At 36.9% G+C, this 19611-nt stretch overlaps 1 protein-coding gene across 6 annotated transcripts in view; it reads right to left on the reverse strand.

Moving 5' to 3' along the window:
* The window catches only part of SMAD9 (SMAD family member 9), a 77023-nt gene that overhangs the window by 49834 nt on the left and 7578 nt on the right, over positions 1–19611 (reverse strand). For all 6 annotated transcript variants that reach the window (XM_041766944.1, XM_041766942.1, XM_041766948.1 and 3 more), the window contains exon 2: positions 16967–17174. The gene's annotated coding sequence lies outside the window, so the exon portion shown is untranslated. The remainder of the gene's footprint in view (positions 1–16966; positions 17175–19611) is intronic.

Here is a 19611-nt window from a genome sequence, read left to right on the forward strand (position 1 = left end):
GAATTTAAGTCAGGACACAATGCCATTAAACTGCTTCAAAATATTTAGTCTTAAACGAGTAATAAAGAATATTTGTGTGGCTATTTTTGGCTTTACTAAATGGCTTATGGGAAGGTATTATTTTTATTTTATCTTTATTTGAAGCGTAGGTGGCAACAGAGTGATTTCATCATAGAGGGTCTAAAACTCTGGCCCAGCCCAGAAGCATGTGTTTTCTTCATTGTACTGGTCTGGTGAGATTCACAATTGAAAAACTGGCACCCGAAGGACTGTTTCCCTGTTTCCTAGACCAAAGCTGGATGGACTCTAGGGCACGAACTTGAGCTGCTCCAACTTGTTCCATTTCTCCAGGTGGAATGCTTTGCAAATGCAGACATGGTATAACTGAGGACATGACACCTACTAGATTCCTAATGTTTCTGCATGTCAATTCATTTACTACTTCCACTCCACATCACATCTGCTAACCACTACTTTCCCACTGTGCAAGCAAGTGCTTCTTTAGACATATAGCCTGGATTCTTACCGTTGAGAAGGAATTCTAGAAACTAAACACAAAACAAAAAATTGAATATGTGCTAGAGAAAAAGTGAGGACATCCGCTGTGATGAGATCTGTATATTCTCAACCCAGAAAAACACACATCCCAGAGAATGACAGAGTGCAAGACCACACTGCAAGAATATCTGTCAATGATGATGACGATTTTGTTGAAATCTATACAAAATGGCATTAGTGGGTGACTAAGCTTGACTGTACCACTGACTTGAAAGATTAAGCTGTAGGGAAGCCAGCTGCATCTGATAGGCATAAGACAAGTGCCTTACAAGGTTACGGCTGACCACCCATTAACCAAGAGGATAGCCATGAATAATGAAATTAGTCACTGTACAGAGCAAAAATTCTTCTTATGTAGACACAGTTAATGCACTCAGACTACTAAGTAGATTTTTACATGCTAAGGAGTCATGAAACACAGCAAAAGTCAGGAGAGAATCCACCCACACACAGATGCAAAGAAGGAAAGACATTCTCCACCTTAAAAAGGATGACAGGGCCTATAGACAAGCTACATAAAGTTCTTACTAGTGCAGTCTTAGATTTCAGGCTGGGAGTATAAAAGGCCATATTTTGGCAAAATTGAACCAAAACTGCTCATCAAACAGCCTGCTTATATACATTTAACCAATCCTTTGAGCTTTAAAATTGACATCATCAACTGTCCATAAAAATTTCAGTCTTTTTTGAATGAAATATGTCATACTATTCAGGGACAACATAGCTATTTTCTCAATAAGTTTAAAGTTTACTTAGCAGACAATTTCTCAGTAATGTTTAATTATAAAATAATCAAGCACAAGGCCATGGCTGAGATAGATCAATAATAGCATATCTGAGCATCAGAGCAAACAGAATAACAAGGAAGATATATACTTTTAAGCAAATAAAATGTGAGACATCCTTAAGCAAACTCTCAGAACACAGGACGACTCCGTATTCTCCAGTCTCTTAGAAGTCCTGGCACTTTGTTCAGTAAGAAATTTTTAGTTGTAAAATTAGAACATATGTAAAAATAATATATCTTCATTTGGTTTACTAAGTTAATAGACTTCTTGCTGAAAACCTAATTTTGTCTGAAATATAAGTGTTGATAAGAATATGATTAACCAAATTGGTACGAATGGATGGATCACGCACTTTGGAAACAATCTGCCATCAATTTTTAAAGTTAAAAATTTCATATCATGATATCTAACAAATTTCACAGCCCAGTATATGTACTAGAGTAGTTTTCAATCCTCAGAGAGAAACGATTAGTGAAATTTATTTATTAGCATTTTTTAAAATAGGCTGGATTTTATCAGAGACTGCTCAGAATAGGGGAGAATATATCAAGTTTTTAAAGTGACAGACACATAGAGAGAGAGAGATATTTATGTATATGTCCTGTTGGGTTATAGTTAAAAACAAAACAGCTCGAACGTCACTACCCTAATGACACTATTGGACATACATAATATTCATAGCAGTATTATTCAAAATAGCAAAAATGCAGAAATAACCCAAACATCCATCAACTAGACATGTAAATCTCACAGTAGAATATTATATAGTAATAAAATACATTAACTATACCCACAAGGATTAATCTTAGAAACATAATGTTAAGTGAAAAAGAAAGTATAGCCTAAAAGACTACACAGAGTATGGAATCATTTTTATAAAGTTTAAAAACAAATATTAACTATCTTGGAGATACATATATATGTGAATAAATTATAGTTAAAACAGGGTAATGAAGACACAAAATTCAAGATAGTAATACTTGAGGCAAAGGAGTAGCACAACAGGAAAATATAGCATCAGTAATGTTAATGTTGAATCTTATATTATCATATTACCATATATTATAATAATGTTCATAATTTTTATGTATGCATCATATATTCTTTTGAAAGTACTATTATATAATAAAATATTTAATTAACTTAAAACAAAATATCAGAGGACATGTATAACATGGTCCGTCTTTGTTAATTAATATTTCTCAGTAAATCAAAATTTAAGAACCAAAGTCCAATCAAAGATTAAGAATAAGAAAAGATTCTACTCTACAATCAGAAGAGCCTCAGAACAATGAATAAAAAGATGAAGAACAAGTATTTCTTAAGCATCCACTAAACACAAGTTATAAACTTACAAGCCACACATGGAACACTGAGTGAGCCTCTAAGAGTTCATTATTTGTTATGGATCATAGCCCGTCCCACTCTCTATCCTCACTCATGCTCTTTGTACTTCAAGACCTCCACAGAGTCTTCTTATCCCCTACCTGAATATGATCCCTACCATCGCTGGTGATGCTCCATACTTCCCATGTGTCCCCGACCCTGTGTGGCCTCCCACTGATTCAGGTCCCAGCAGAGAACTTGACCTCCTCTGAGGCTATGATCCCTTTCACCTCCACATGAAGTCGCCCTGGAAATTCTGAGGCAATCCATTAAAAGATGGCAGTGAGGGCTCCTGGGTGGCTCAGTTGGTTAAGTTTCAGACTCTTGATTTCAACGCAGATCATGACCTGAGACTGAGTCTAGCCTGGAGCTTGCATAAGATTTGATTCTCTCTCTCCTTCTCCTTCTGCCCTTCCCTGCCCCCGCCTCCACCTCACACTCTCTTTCTCTTACTGAAAATATATAAATAACTAAATAAAAAATAAAAAGATGGCAGTGATCTAAGCCCTTGATACATTTGCCACCCGAAGAACACTCCTTGGCTGTGATTTATAATCAGTTAATTTACATCACTCTCTCCTTCACATTCCTGATAATGATGGCTGTCGGCTTTCTCTGCATGATCTGGTAGTGAGGGACTCCAAACTGCCCAGCAGCCACTCACCCCGTCTCCTGCAGTCAGTTCCAGCCAGCACTTGTTGGCCTTAGGTCAGATTAACCAGCTAGATCCCTCTACCACTCCATCAACCTTAAGTCCTCAAAAATCTACATCTTGCTCAGTTTCCCAGGTCATCCTTTTTCTAATGAGTCCCAATGCTCTATATCCATACAGACCAAATTCCTCTACTATAAACAATATTCCAATTATCTGGATATATATCCCTTACTAAAGCTCCTCTAAGGGTCTAACACAGGTTTCTCAATCTCAACACTACCTCATTTTCTCCCTTTGATTTTAAAGATTTGGGGTGGAGGGATCCTGCCCATTACAGGCTGTTTAACAGCATCTCTGGTCTCTATCCACTATATGCCAGTAGCACACCCTCTGCAAGATGTGACAACTAAAAATGTCTCCTGATATTGTCAAGTGTTTCCTGAAGGGTGGGGGGTGTAAAAATCACCACTGGTTTAACATAAACCATAATTCTGCTCAAGATCTTAAAAATTTAATTTTAGATTACTGTCAAATGAAAATGAAATAGAATTCCAGAGAAAGATGTGTTTACTGTGGTTTAAATAATCAGAGGGAGAGAACTTGTTCTGCAAATGGTTCCACATTAAGTTTTGAAATCTGGGCACCGCAAATTTAGTGCTTTATTTTTTTTTTTAAGTTATCCTAGGGAATGTTACCCAGTAAAGTTGTTTAGGCTGAAGATAATAGAAGGGTATGGATCATGGTTTCTGTACTCAGATATTAATCCATTTAAAAGAAATAGTAGGACAGCCTGGATGGCTCAGTGGTTTAGCGCCGCCTTCAGCCCAGGGCTTGATGCTGGAGACCCGGGATCAAGTCAAGTCCCACATCGGGCTTCCTGTGTGGAGCCTGCTTCTCCCTCTGCCTGTGTCTCTGCCTCTCTCTCTCTCTCTGTCTCTCTCTGCGTCTCTCATGAATAAGTAAAATATTAAAAAAAAAAAAAAAACAAAAGAAATAGTATTTCCTGGGCAGCTTGAAACTTTGTGATTTAGTGTTATTTTGAACCACACTGGCAAAATCCAAAGGGTGCAGACATGAGTTTTTGTCACAGAAAGAGAAGAATCACAGCTGTACTTCCATCAAAAGAGTAATGCAATTACAAAATAGATTTGAAATGACTTTGTTTTAAATTGACAAATATAAAAAAGAGAAAACTGACCTCTTCCTCATTCTCTTGTTCCAATCCTACCAATCTTACCAATCCTGTGGATTGTTTACTTTCTAAACATCCTTCAAAGCCATCTCTTCCTCTCTATCCCTCTCAGTTCCTTCCATTCCTCCCAAAACTCTTCTACAAAACGTCAGGTTTCTAACATTCTCATTTAAAAATGTACCAGAACTCTCTGCAGCATGTTTGCAAATGTTAAGAATTTCATATCTTCTCTTCCCTTCCCTATCTTGTCCAGTCTTTCCTTCTTTTTTTCTCCTTTCCTTCCCTCTTTAATTGGGATAGAAAGGGCATTTTCTCTCCTTGATTTAAAATACAATTTGTGGGCAGCCCTGGTGGCGCAGCGGTTTAGCGCCGCCTGCAGCCCAGGGCGTGATCCTGTAGACCCTGGATCGAGTCCCGCGTTAGGCTCTCTGCATGGAGCCTGCTTCTCCCTCTGCCTGTGTCTCTGCTACTCTTTCTCTCTGCATCTTTATGAATGAATAAATAAATAAGATCTTTTAAAAAAATACAATTTGTGTTCATGAAAAAAAAACTGAAATGGAAAAAGAAAGTTCAAACAGCCACTCTTCATCAACACAGAGATAATAATCACTGTTAACATTTTTGTGACTTTTCAAATCTTTTTTTTTTGTAAATAAACATATTTTTAAAAGATCATTTGTTTATAGATATGTCTCATATTCTTGTTCAATGAGTGATACATTGTAAGCATTTTCATGTTAGTAAATATTTTCTTTTTAAAGTTTTGTGGTAGTCAGAGTAATATTCAACTTTTAATTCTAAGTTGCATTTTTACTTCACTTGCAATACTTTCTTGTGCCATAATTTGGAAAAACAAAACAAAACGGATTCAGAGCACTCCTTGTACAGATTTTCTGAGCTGGCTTTCTAGAGTTTCAGAGTAATTGCTAAAACAAAAACAAACCCAGATGCATTTTGCCTCTAGTCCTATGTAAATCCGTCAAGTCACTTTATAGTTCTAATTACATAAGTCCCACATCAAACTACTATTATTACAAAAATTAAAACATTATAGATAAGGTTAAGTTTCATCTGATTATCAACCACAATGCTCAAATCTTCATGTACTTCTTGATGTGACTACTGTTAGAAGTTTGAACTTATTTTTAGGTATTTTACTTGCATATTCATCTACAGATAGATGCAAAAAATATAGCATCAGTTTGAATTTTTAAAATATTTAATCATTCTGCAATTTGGCTGAGAGTATTTTCTATGTTAGTAGTATATAAATCTGCTTCATTCTCTTTAATTGCTGTATTCTATCTTATGACAAAGTCATTTTCTGCTTAAGCACAAACTGCCATTCAAATAAATCTACTACAGTGCAAGAAATCTAAAATATATTCATGTCTGTCTGTTTTAAAGCTGGCATCAATTTAAGGAATGTGGGGTATCCTGAGAAGAAATTCTAAAACAAATTAGACTCTTAACTTTAGAAAACAAACTGAGAGTTGCTGGAGGGGAGCTGGGTGGGAATGGGCTAGATGGGGGATGGGCATTAAGGAGGGCATTTGTGATGAGCATTGGGTGTTATACGTAAGCGATGAATCACTAAATTCTACTCCTAAAACCGATATTATACTATATGTTAGCTAACTAGAATTTAAATAAAAACTTAGATAAGTAAAATAAAATAAATAGCAACATATAATAAAATTTATCATACATTTTTGACGCTAACAGATGTATACAGTATGTATGTATTTGGTTGCACTGCAATTGATTCAGAATTTTGGCTTTTAGATTATTTCCCATTTATCTTTATTTTAAATAATGTTACAATAAAAATTGTTTACCTGTCAAAAAATGCAGAATTTGATAATCTATTTTGGTAACCTAGAAGAATGTCTATTATTTATTTTAATTTCTACTTTTTGGGACACCTGGATGGCTCAGTGGTTGAGTATCTGCCTTTGACTCAGGTCATCATCCCAGGGTCCTGGGAAAGAGTCCTACATCAGGATCCCTGCAGGAAGTTTGCTTCTCTCTTTGCCTATGTCTCTGCCTTTCTGTGTGTCTCTTATGAATAAATAAATAAATAAATATTCTTTAAAAATTAAAAAATAAAAATAAAAAATTATATTTTTCCTATTTTTGATAAATATTAATGAAAAAAGCTACCATGTAATTGGTTTTAAAAAAAGGTGTATTACATTTGCATTTTCAGTTATAATTGCTTAATTTATACAGAGCCTGAAATACAAAGAGGTATTTATCCAAAGTTCATTAGTGGGAACATTTGGGGGTGATGGAAATGTCCTATGTCTTAATAAAGGTGTGGTTTACATGGACATATACAACATAGTTAATTTTTGATCTTACAGAGAAAGAAATTGAAGTTGTTTTTTTTTAAGAAATTGAAATTCTGAAGTGCCTATATCTGTTAAAGAAATTGAATTCATAACTAAAAACTTTTCCTGGAAGTGATCACTGAGCCGAAATTCCTTCATTAGCAAATTCTATCAAACATTTAAAGAAAAAATAATAGAAAGACAAATTTTTCAGAGTATTGAGGAGGAGGGAAACTTCCCAACTCATATTATAAGACCAACAGATCGACGTGGATGGAACTGGAGGGTATTATGCTGAGTGAAATAAGTCAATTGGAGAAGGACAAACATTATATGGTCTCATTCATTTGGGGACTATAAATAATAGTGAAAGGGAATAGAGGGGAATGGAGAAGAAATGGGTAGGAAATATCAGAAAGGGAGACAGAACATGGAAGACTCCTAACTCTGGGAAATGAACTAGGGGTGGTGGAAGGGGAGGAGGGCGGGGGGTGGAGGTGACTGGGTGGCGGGCACTTGACGGGATGAGCACTGGGTGTTATTCTGTATGTTGGCAAATTGAACAACAATAAAAAATAAATTTATTATTAAAAAAAAGTAAGACCAGCAGAATCCTGAAACAAAATCTGATTAGGATATCACGGGAAAACACAAATATTACTCAGGAACACAGATGTAAATATCCTTAACAAAACATAAGCAGATCACATCCAGCAGTATTAAAAAGTCTAATATCTCATGACCAAGTAGTATCTAACAGAGAAATGCAAGATTGGTATTACATTTGAAAATAAATCAATATGCTTCACCACATAAACAGAATAAAGGAAATATGCCACATTATCATCTTATTTTTAAAAGACATATTTATTTGAGAGAGAGTACGTGTGCACAAAGCGGGGAGGCGTAGACTGAGAGGGAGAGAAAAATGCAAGCTGACGCCTGCTGAGCACAGAGCCCAACGTGCTGTGCGTGTGTGTGTATGTATAATCATACATAATACAACAATTAGTTCATCAATTCAACCATTAGTTACTCTGAATTGTTTTTACTTTTGGACTATTATAAATAGTGCTGCTATGAACATTTACATTCAAGTATTTGTTTGAACCCCTCTTTTCCCTTTGGCCCAGGGCGCGATCCTGGAGACCCGGGATCGAATCCCACATCAGGCTCCCGGTGCATGGAGCCTGCTTCTCCCTCCGCCTGTGTCTCTGCCTCTCTCTCTCTCTGTGACTATCATAAGTAAATAAATAAAAAAAATTAAAAAAAAAAAAAGAACCCCTCTTTTCAATTCTTTTGGGTATAAACCTAGGAGAATTGCCGGATCATATGGGAATATTACAGTTAACATTTTGAGAAACTGTCAAGCTATTTAGAAAATAGCAGCTCAACCATTTTACATTCCCAATAGAAATGCATGTGTTCCAACTTCTCCACATCCTCATCAATACTTGTTATTTTCCATTTTTTTTTGTTTCTTACAGCCACCCTAGTAGGTACAAAGTGGTATTTCATTGTGTTTTGATTTCCATTTCCCTAATGATTAATGGAGTTGAGCATCTTTTCACATGTTTATTGGCCATTTGTATATCTTCTTTGGAGAAATGTCTGCTCAAGTTCTTTTCTCATTTTATTTTATTTTTTATTTTTTTTCAAACAGGGCTTGAACTCACAACCCTGAGATCAAGACTTGAGCTGAAATCAAGAGTCAGATGCTGGGACACCTAGGTGGCTCAGTTGGTTGAGTGTCCGCCTTCAGCTCAGGGCATGATCCTAGAGTCCTGAGATAACCTCCCAGGATCAAATCCCAGGACTGAGTCCCAGGACCACGTCCCACATCAGGCCCCCTGACGGGAGTCTGCTTCTCCCTCTGCCTATGTCTCTGCCTCTCTCTCTGTCCTTTATGAATAAATAAATAAGATCTTAAAAAAAAAAAGTCAGATGCTTAACTAAGCCACTCGGGGTTCCCTCTTTACCCATTTTTAAATTGCATTTTTTTATGTTGCATTCTACAAGTTTTTTTTCAATATATTCTGGATTTATAGATACTGAGATATATGATTTGCAAATATTTATCCCTTTCTGTATACTGCCTTTTTGCTCTCATGATAATGCTCCTTTACATGCAAAGTTTTAATTCTGATGATGTCCAATTTGTTTACTTTTTCTTCTGTTACTCATGCTTTAGTATCATATTTAAGCATCCACTGCCAAATCCAAGGTTATGAAGATCTATCCCTATGTTTTCTTCAAATAATTTTATGGTTTCAGTTCTTAAATTTAGATCATTGATCATTTTCATTTAATGTTTGTATATAGTGTGAGATAGGGGTCCAACTTCACTGTTTTGCATGTGGCTATCCAGTTGTCCCAGCACCATTTGTTGGAGACTATTCTTTCCCTACCGAATGGTTTTAAGATCTATGTCAAAAATCTACTGAGCACAGATGCTTTGGTTTATTTCCAGACTTTCAATTCTATTCCAATGATCTTTATGTCTATCCTTTGCAAATTCCACAGTTTTGATTACCATACCTTTCTAGGATGTTCCAAACTGGGAAGTATGAGCCTTCCAACTCTGTTCTCCCTTTTCAAGATTGGTTTGCATTTTACTTCTTTTTATTGTTTATTGCCTCTTTTTCCTCCCCACAATATAGACTCTATTAGGATGTGAATTTTTTGTCCACTGCTGCACACAGAATAGAGCCTAGTATATAGTAGGTGTTCAATATTTGCTAAATGAATGAATGGGTTCTTGAGAAGATAGAGTCATTTAGAGCTCCCAGAGAAGAATGGAGGTGGCAGGAGGAGAAGAAAGGGAAGGAGAGGAAAGAAGAGAAAACCATGGTTGAGCCAATTCCTGTCAAAGAAGAGTTGAAATGGCAGGAAGGAGCGGCGATATAAGGCCTGAGGCCCCAGCACCAAGGGACCTTTCACAACCATACTGGCAGGAAGGCATAAGCAGCAGTAGCCACTCTGGTGTGTAAGTCAGTCTTTGGCAATTCAAATGTGCTGCAACTAAAATTCATGTAGTTACTATCAGGTTGAACACTTTATATTAGTCAGAAACAAAACATCAGATAAACAATAACTACGAGTTGTTTTCTGTGAACTGAAAGGGCAAACAGCTTTTGCATCTTATCTCAAGGGTCTCCACAGCTTTTAGTATATGTAAATAATTATTCTTGATAAGTTAATGTAATTTTACAATCGGATCACACAACATTCCCTGCAATGTAAAAGTACCATACTGACCTTTAAAAAAAATTCTGAACAAAATCTTAAATAAATACATCTATCACATTTAGTCAAATTAAATAACTGGGTAGTGTCATTAGCAAGTCTGAACACTACTGTACTAATGGGACCAAAGCCATGAAGAAATAGCAGAGCTAGAGTACATGTAGAGCAGTTTATAATAAATGCATTGGCAAATTTTCTTTGGTGTTCATTATTTTCTTTTTCAATTTTCCAAATTTCAAAAATGTAGATCATTAAGGAAGAATGAAGAGATCACTCCTGTCGAATATATATTATATAAACTTCCACTGAATAATTGTATTTTTCTTACAAAATAGCAAAATTGCTACCATGAGATTAAACAATATATTGCTACTCCACAAATACAGCCATATGGTTCCATCTGTTTCTAGGTTCCATTACAGTTCACTTACCAGTTAATAAAGAAACTGCTAACCACATGATGCAAATATGCCTCTTATTTAACTTTTTCAAAATCAATGAAGTGTTATCAATATAATTTGGCAGAATCTGACTTATTACAGGATTTAGATATGCATCTTTTTATCCTCTTGGCACTGATGATGATTTAACACAGTATGTGAAATATATAAACTAGCACTAAAACTGCACAGGTCTGGGATTTGCCAGGTGCTAATTGCTCTACTCAAGCCTCAGGGAAAATGCACAACTGCCCTGGGCAGTCATCCTAGGTTTAATTATACTCTGGGAGTTCTATTCCCTGGACAAAGGTGACAGCCTGGAGAGAGCTTTGTCTCAACTTGGTCTTCATCTCAGCAACTACAAAAAAGACCACAGGCAGTTCACCACTTCCCCTGCAAATTCCACTCCAGCGAGCAAAACTGTTATTTATCCTTCAATTTCAGCTCAGGTAACAAAGGCCTCTGTGACTTCCCAGGTGGAATTCTCTTCTCAGTCAATATCTTATGCACATTACTATTTTCACTTTTGGATAATTTATTTGTTCATAGATCTCTCTTCTTTTAGATGACAAAGTCTTTAAGAACGTTCATCTCTGCAGCTCCAGTACTTTGCATAAGATTGGCACTTAATAAATATTTATTACTAATTACATTAAATGACTATGTCACCTAGTGCTGGTGCCTGGGAAATAGTCGACGCTTAATAAATTTTAACTATCAGATATTTTCTTCCTCTCCTCTACTCAAAATTTCACTTTGTTCTCCCCTTATCCCCATTCTGCTGTTAGAACTCAGCTCAGGCTCTCATCACCTTAGACCAGTGTGGTTCTCAATGAGGGATGACTTTGCTGCCACTTTTTTTGGAGATATTTTTGGCTGCCACAAGTGGGATGAAGGGAATATTTGGTATTTGGTGCATAGAGGCCAGAGACTTTGTTAAACATCCTATAACTCAGAGAACAGTGCCCATTACAAAGAATTATCCTGTCCCCACTGCCAGTTGCTGAGGCACTCCTTCTAGACTTAAATTTCTTGAAATTGACTCCTGGTCATTTCCCTCTAGCCCTATTCTTTCTCTCCTCTAATCTATCCTTCCTAAAATCTCCTTTGATTGAGATATAATTGACATAAAGCATTATATTTGTTTCAGACGTATGACATAATAACTCAGTGTTTACATATAGTACCAAATGATCACCACAATAAGTCTAGTTGACATCCATCACCATCTTTTTCCTGTGATGTAAACTTTTAAGATCTACTCTCTTGGCAAGATTCAAATGTACAATGCAGCATTATTATTATTACCTATCTCACTATTCCATTCCATTCTTGGTTTGTCTATTTTATAACTGGAAGTTTGTACGTTTGGTTCCCCCTTCACCCATTTTGCCCACACCACATCCCCAGCCTCTGGAAACCACCTATCTATTCTATAAATATCTATGAGTTTGTTTTGTTTTGTTTTGTTTTTTAGATTCCACGTGTGAGACTAAAAATAAAAATATTTATCATCCTTTTCCTGTTCAAAAGGTCTTACACTTTTTTTTTTTTAATGTCTTTGGGTTTTGGCTTAGTTGCTGATGGATTTTCAACGCTATCAGTATGTCAAAAGTGGAACTGGAACCAAGTCTTAAAAATTCCTATTCCTAATTTGGGTGCTTTACAACTCTCATGAAAACTTTTAAACGAGGAGGACACAGAGGGGAAAACACAGACTCTAAGGGATGGCAGCTAATTTTTCTTCAGTGATACAAATTTCTAAACCTTGTACAAAGGCCAAATGTCCCTTCAAATTTCATTTGCAGTTTAAATTCTGTGTCACTGAAAGTTACATCACACACTGAACTGCTATCTCTTATGCTGGCTAACTATCCCCTAATCTAACCATGGTTTTGTTCAAAATTAATGTGATCTAAGACTGGTGGGCTTTAAAAACAAAGAATTTTTTTAAAATATGTGATTCCTTTTATATGACCACATTATATGAAATTCCACAGAATTCTTTTTTTTCCCACAGAATTAACTCTTAAACATGAAAAATCACATACAGAAGTAGATGGAAAATATATACACAAAATTTTTTAGAAATTTTCCATTAAAAATAACACTCCATGTAAATCAATAGCAGATCAGGGATTCATATCCTGAATATATAAAGAACACCTATAACTCAGCAACCAACCAACAAACAATTCAAAAGCGGACAAAGCACATAAACAGACATTTCTCCAAAGAAGATATATAAATGGTCAACAATAGGATTGCATGATAACATCATAACATCAAGAGTCATTAGGGAAATGCAAATGCAAACCACTATGAGATACCACTTCACAATCATTAGGATTGCTCTTGTCAACAAAACAGAAACTTACAAGTGTTGGCAAAGATATGGAAAAATGACAACTTTGTGCATTGTTTGTGAGAATATAAAATGGCTCAGCCACTGTGGCAAACAGTTTGGCAGCTTCTCAAAAATTAAATGTCGGATTACCAAATGACCCAGTAACTGTACTCCTAGATACACACACAAAGGAACTGAAAACAGGTACGCAGATACCTGTATACCAATACTCCCAATAGTATTATTCACAACAGCCAAAAGGAGAAAAACCACCTAAGTTCCATGAAGAAGTGACTAGATAAACAAAATGTGATATGTATGCACAATGCAATATTATTCAGCCTTAAAAAGGAAGAAAATTCTGATACAGGCTATCTAATAATAAAACCTGATGATGTTATATTAATTAAGTTAGCTAGGCACAAAAAAGCAAATTTTGTTTGATTCCACTTATATGAGGTAGCTAGGATAGGCAAATTTTGTAAAGATAGAAAGTAGAACAGAGGTTAACAGGACTTGGGAGAAAGGCGAATGGGGAATTCTGTTTAATGGAGACAGATTTAGAACTTGGGAGGGTGAAAAAGTTCTGGAGAAGGGTGGTAGTGATAGCTCACAATAACGTGATGAATTTAATGCTACTAAACTGCACACCTAAATGGTAAAAATGGTAAATTTAGTGTATTTTTACCACAATAAAGAAAAACTTTACTCTAAATGTTATAATAATTTGCTTTATCACTACCTTCAAGGGATTTTACAAATAGTCTCCCTCTACCAGGATTTGAGGTGTTTTTTTTTTTTTTTTAAGTCTAACTTTGAGATGGAAAATGTCATTGGTACATGGAAGCCTTGGAAGAAATTAGAATCCTTGATAACATAAAATGCAAGGAAATCATACACATCCCAGGCCCTATTATATAGGATAATCTCCTTCCAACAGCCCATACTCATTGAAGGACAGACATAGTTTCATGTAATACCTGGCACTCTCTGCCTGCCTTTCAGATCCTTTCTTCCACTTAATGTTGATACTCATAAACATATCAATTTTCTATGGTGGTCGTAGCTTAGGAGAGAAAAGAAGTACTATTTTAAAAATCCCATTTGCTTCTACACAAAGAAAAAGGGAAAAATATGGAACAATGTCCAGAAAGATTATTTTTTCAAATGAGATCTATTTTCTATCCCAGAACCAACCAATAGCAATTTTACATACTGTCAGTCAATGTTATTGAGCTTTATTTTCCTAGAATCAGTTATTTTTATAATATGAACTATAAAATTCCTTCAGTCAAAGCAAATAATTATATTCAATATCCATAGATTCAAGGACTGTGAGCATTCTGAAAGAAACCAGAAATATAAATCTTTTCATGCTTACACATCTGATATTCATTTATTTATTAAAGATTTTATTTATTTGAAAGAGAGAGAGCTTGGGGGGTATGGGAGGAGGGGTGCAGGGAGAGGCAGAGGGAGAAGCAGACTCTGTACTCATCAGGGAGGCTGAGGCAGGGCTTGATCTCAGGACACTGACATCATGGCTTGAGCTAAAATTAGGAGTTGAATGCTTAACCAACTGAGCCACCTAGGTGCCCCACATTTGATATTTAAAGTTGCATTAAAATCTACTAATATTCCAAAATCCATATGCCTTCAAATCCATTAGAAGGTCTACAGATTTATGGGAGACGCCTGGGTGGCTCAGTGGTTGAGCATCTGCATTCAGCCCAGGGCCTTATCCTGGAGACCAGGAATCAAGTCCCACATCAGGCTCCCTGCATGGAGCCTGCTTCTCCCTCTGCCCGTATCTCTGCCTCCTCTTTCAGGGTCTCTCATGAATAAATAAATAAATCTTAAAAAAAAAAAAAAAGATTCTCTCTAAAAAAATAATAATAGGCAGCCTTGCGCTCATAACATGAGGTGCTGAGGTTAACTGATGTCGTTGGCATTTATTCTTTTTTTTTAAAGATTTATTTATTTATTTATTTATTCATGATAGACACAGAGAGAGAGACAGGCAGAGACACAGGCAGAGGGAGAAGCAGGCTTCATGCAGGGAGCATGCACTACCGCCCGATGCGGGACTTGATTCCGGAACTCCAGGATTGCGCCGTGGGCCAAGGGCAGGCGCCGAACCACTGAGCCACCCAGGGATCCCTGGCATTTATTCTTAGTAAGCCACTGGGAAGGTCTTGACTTACATTCACTTAAATCCCTGGGAAATGGTTCTCTTGACAACTTGTCTAGTTTGATTTTTCAGCTAGAATATCAGTGTTGATTGGACATTATTTCTTAGGTTTCAGTGGGATTTATAATTATTTTTAAAAATAAAGAGCTGAGATAAATTTTTTATTGTTGCTCAGTATCACTTCTTTTGGAGACAGAATTATTATTCTCTTGCCTGTTTGATATTTTGTTTATGCCAAATGTAGTGAAAGGGAAGAACAGGCAATAGAGCAACAAAGAGCGTTTCTAACAAACATGCCTAATCATTTGGGCCACTTTTAAGGTAGATTCAGAATATTATACATGTTTTCCCATGTATATTGTGAATATTAAGAGCACGACTGAAAATTTTAAGGATAAGTAACTCATAAGACTGTTGTAAGAGAATGTCAACACCATCTTGGGAAGATTACAGCATAAGTTTCTAGCATTTCACACTATATTCTTCACATTATCAGGATATGCTTGGAGATGTTATACACTACTGCACAAGTGTGGTATTTTAATATTCTAGTTTAGTATACGTGCTGCCAAAGTGAGCACAATATTCTAGTTTAAAATGGCCCATAATGTAAGCAGTGCCTCCACAAACAAGAGGCAACATGATATATTGAATATTTGGAGGAAGAAAACTTTAGTCTGAATGCTAGAACCGTCTCTGAGTGTGACCTTTAAGTAATTAACCACTTTGATCCTGTTTCCTCTTCTGAAAAACTGAAACAAAAATCACCACTTTTCATACTGAGAGGAAATGTGCAAAAGCAGTTTGAAAACTGTACACTAATATAAAGATACTATTTTTCATTATTAACAAGTAGTTCTATTCCTGCTTATTCCCCCTGTACACCTCATCGCACAAGTAAAAGGTGCCGAAAAAGAAGAAAAAAGAAGGAAAAAGTAAAACAATCTCAGAAAAAGAGCAGAGGCAAAAAAAAAAGGGGGAAAAAAGGGGGGGGGGATAATTGTTGATATAAAAGGAAAAACAGTATGTCAACCATCTCAACATATTAGCATCACATTAGAAATCAAAATTATGACATAATTTTCTTCCTACTCAGCATGCAATGCTACTCTTCACCCAGCAGAGCTGGTGGACAGATATTTCAGAGGCCGTAAAACATACTTTCTATACGATTCCAGGACCAGTCAGAAAGAAGGAGAAGGCGAGAAGATAAACAGACCCCGACAGAAATGAGGTGGTCACTGTGTAAAATTCGACTATCCAGCAGTTCCATCTGAAGGAAACCTAATTGTGAACAAGCCACAATTATGTGGCCACAAAATTATGTCATAATTTTGATTTCTAATGTGATGCTAATATGTTGAGATGGTTGACATACTGTTTTTCCTTTTATATCAACAAGCAAGAAAGGGTTCTTCCTGCCAAAACAGGTGTTAGTTACCAAGTCTGTACAGAAAAGATCACATGGAAGCCTTGGAAGAAATTAGAATCCCTGATAATATAAAATGCAAGGAAATCACACACATATGGACCTATTTGCAACTATTTTGGGCTACGTTTAAAAAAGCATGTTTTTACAATTTCCAAGTTTACAGCACATCAGAGCAGCACAATGGGAGAAGGATGAGGAGATGCTAGTAGGGGGCACAGGACAGCAAAGGATAACCAAAAAGGGGAGCTGTATCCCAAGGAAAGGGACCCAAACAAGCCAAACCAAACCAAGTAAACAAACTACTAAAAAACAGCAGGTCTCAAAGGCACAAGAATTGGAGGTCCCTGCTTCTGGGCAGGACAGGACCAGCCCTTCCTTCCAGCTCTAGACTTCCTTACCATGCAGTTTGTAAACGGAGTTCTTCAGGATTCTGGAGACAGTGGAGAGACTCGGTGAGACGCAGCAACCAGAGAACAGCCGGATGGAGCTGGGCGCCAGTGGGGTGGCGGATAGATTAGACTGTAGCCCTCTGCAGATGCCACCTTCCACCCAAGCAGCTAGTCTTCATTCAGCTTTACTTAATGCGGCCCCTTGGATGAAAGGGCCCTGTTGGTTTAAAAATAAATTTTTTTCATTAAAATTTGACCACCACTAACCCTCACACTCCAGGATCCTTAAATGCAATTGGTTCCAATGTAGCAATGGAATCTGTGCCAGGAGTTGGGGAGAGGGAGGTATGGGTGGGTAGAGCAGAGAGGACTTTTAGCGCAGTAAGAACTACTCTGTATGCTACTACAGTGGTTGATACTATCATCTGCACATTACACATTTGCGCAAATCCATAGAATGTACAACACCCTATGGACTTTGAGTGATAATGATGGGCCAGGGTTAGGTTTATCAGTTGTAACAAATTAACTACTCTATGCAAGGTTGGGGGGGGCAGGAGGTATATGGGAACTCTCTGTACTTTTCACTCAATTTTTTCTGTGAACCTAAAACTGCTCTAAAAAAAAGGTTTAGTTTTTTTTTTTTTTTAAAGAGAAAAAAATGGAACCTATGGAACCTGTAAGCTTTCTTAAACCAGGTTTTCTTCCTGCATTCCATATTTTCTGTTAACACCACTCTGCATCTACTTGCTCAAGCTAGAAAGAGAAAAATCCCATGGATATTTTATTCCTCTTCTTCCTCAATCACACATTTGATAGGTCATTAAATCCTGTGGATGGACCCTCCCACATATTTCATTGCTATGCTTAATCCCAGGCATCCCTAATGAGTCTGCTCCTCACAGGCAGCTGTGCCCTACTGAGCCTCCCCTTATCCACCCCTGTCCCCCAAAGAGAGTACCCCCTTTTGGGCCACTAATGCCCTGTCATTCCAAGTCCAGAGCAGATCCTGTCATGCTTTTTAGGGACACACCTTTCTGTGAGACTGAAGCAGAATGGGACATTAACTCTGCCGGGGATGAGATGAAAAGTATTTTATTTGTGCATTAAAATGTTTGTTATCATAAAAAATCACACACACAAATTTGTCACCAAATTTCTTTTTTTAAAAGATTTTTATTTTCTTTTAATTTTGTCTCCAAGTTTCTTTTTTTTTTTTTTTAAGACTTTATTTTCTTTTAACTAATCTCTGTACTCAGTGTGAGGCCCAAACTCACAACCCCGAGACCAAGAGTTGCATGCTCTGCCGACTAAACCAGCCAGGCAACACCCTCCCCTCATCTCCAAATTTTTACTATGGGCATGCATTTATATATTTTACATGAAAAAAAAAAAGGAAACAAAAAAACAAAAACAGTATCCTGGGTAAGATTTAATGCTATAGCATCACTTTCAAACTGGGCTCTTCACAATCTTTCTCCTCAGATTACATTCCCAGTCTCATCAATCCTCACTCCTTTTGTACTTCACGGCCTCCCCGCTGCCCTGAGACCTGTGTGCAGCTACATCCTGGAAACCTTCCCCGCAGCCCAAGGCAGTAGCATTAATCAGCTCTCCACAGCTCCTCTGGGCATCCACAGCACCTACCATATACGTTCAGCAGAGCACAATGACACTTGGCTTCCTTACGTTGGTTATTTGTTTTCCCCAGAGACACACTCAGCTCCTTACGAAAGCCACAGGCCACGCCACAGAGTGGTCTGAATTGCCTAACACTATGTCTGGCATGCAATAAATGTTGGATGAATGAAGGTAAAATCCAGTTTCATCAATAACATTCACTACTGTATTATTAAGCCCTATATAATTAGGCTACCTTTTGACCTACAGCCCATCGCTTTGCTGATGTAGTATAACAAATCCCTTTGACAAGTAGAAGCATATAATGCACTCCCTTCTTCCTGTGCATTTAGCAATCTTCCTACTTACAGCATTGTTATATAGAACACTAACCTGTATATGAATACCTGCAAAGTGCTTAATAGCTATAAATAATATTTAAAATTTTTTAAAAAATGGTGTGTGAGTAATTTCTAAAGTTTTATTGATGTGTGTGTATTGTGGGAGGTTGAATTTCCTGGCCAAGGGCTGCTTGAGTGGTGGAGATTATAAACTGATGGAGGAGAATCACTCATAACTGTGTTATGAATCACTGTTAAGGGAAGTTAAGCTTTTTAATTGTCAAAAGCATTCGTGAAGCAGTGGAGATGGTGTGTCAACCACCATCTCACCAACTTCCCTAGGTGTTGATGTGGCCATTTAGAAGCACCGTGCCACTTCAATCTTTCTTCAATCTCTTTTTTAAATTTAAATTCAATTAGCCAACATATAGTAATATCATTAGTTTTAGATGTAGAGTTCAGTGATTTAGCAGTTGCATAGAACACCCAGGGCCCGTTACATCGCGTGCCCTCCTTAATCTAACCATCTGTCTTCAATCTCTTTCAAACTCACCTTTGATGATGTGATTCTCCTGTTCAAATCCTTTAGTATTTCTCTTTTGACCACAGGCTAAAATTTAAGTTTTCTCTTGCCTACAGATTAAAATCCAAGCTCCTTATCCTTTCCTCTGGCTTATTCTACAAAACTCCAAA

This window comes from Vulpes lagopus, chromosome 8, assembly GCF_018345385.1.
Source record: "Vulpes lagopus strain Blue_001 chromosome 8, ASM1834538v1, whole genome shotgun sequence".
Lineage (NCBI taxonomy): Eukaryota > Metazoa > Chordata > Mammalia > Carnivora > Canidae > Vulpes > Vulpes lagopus.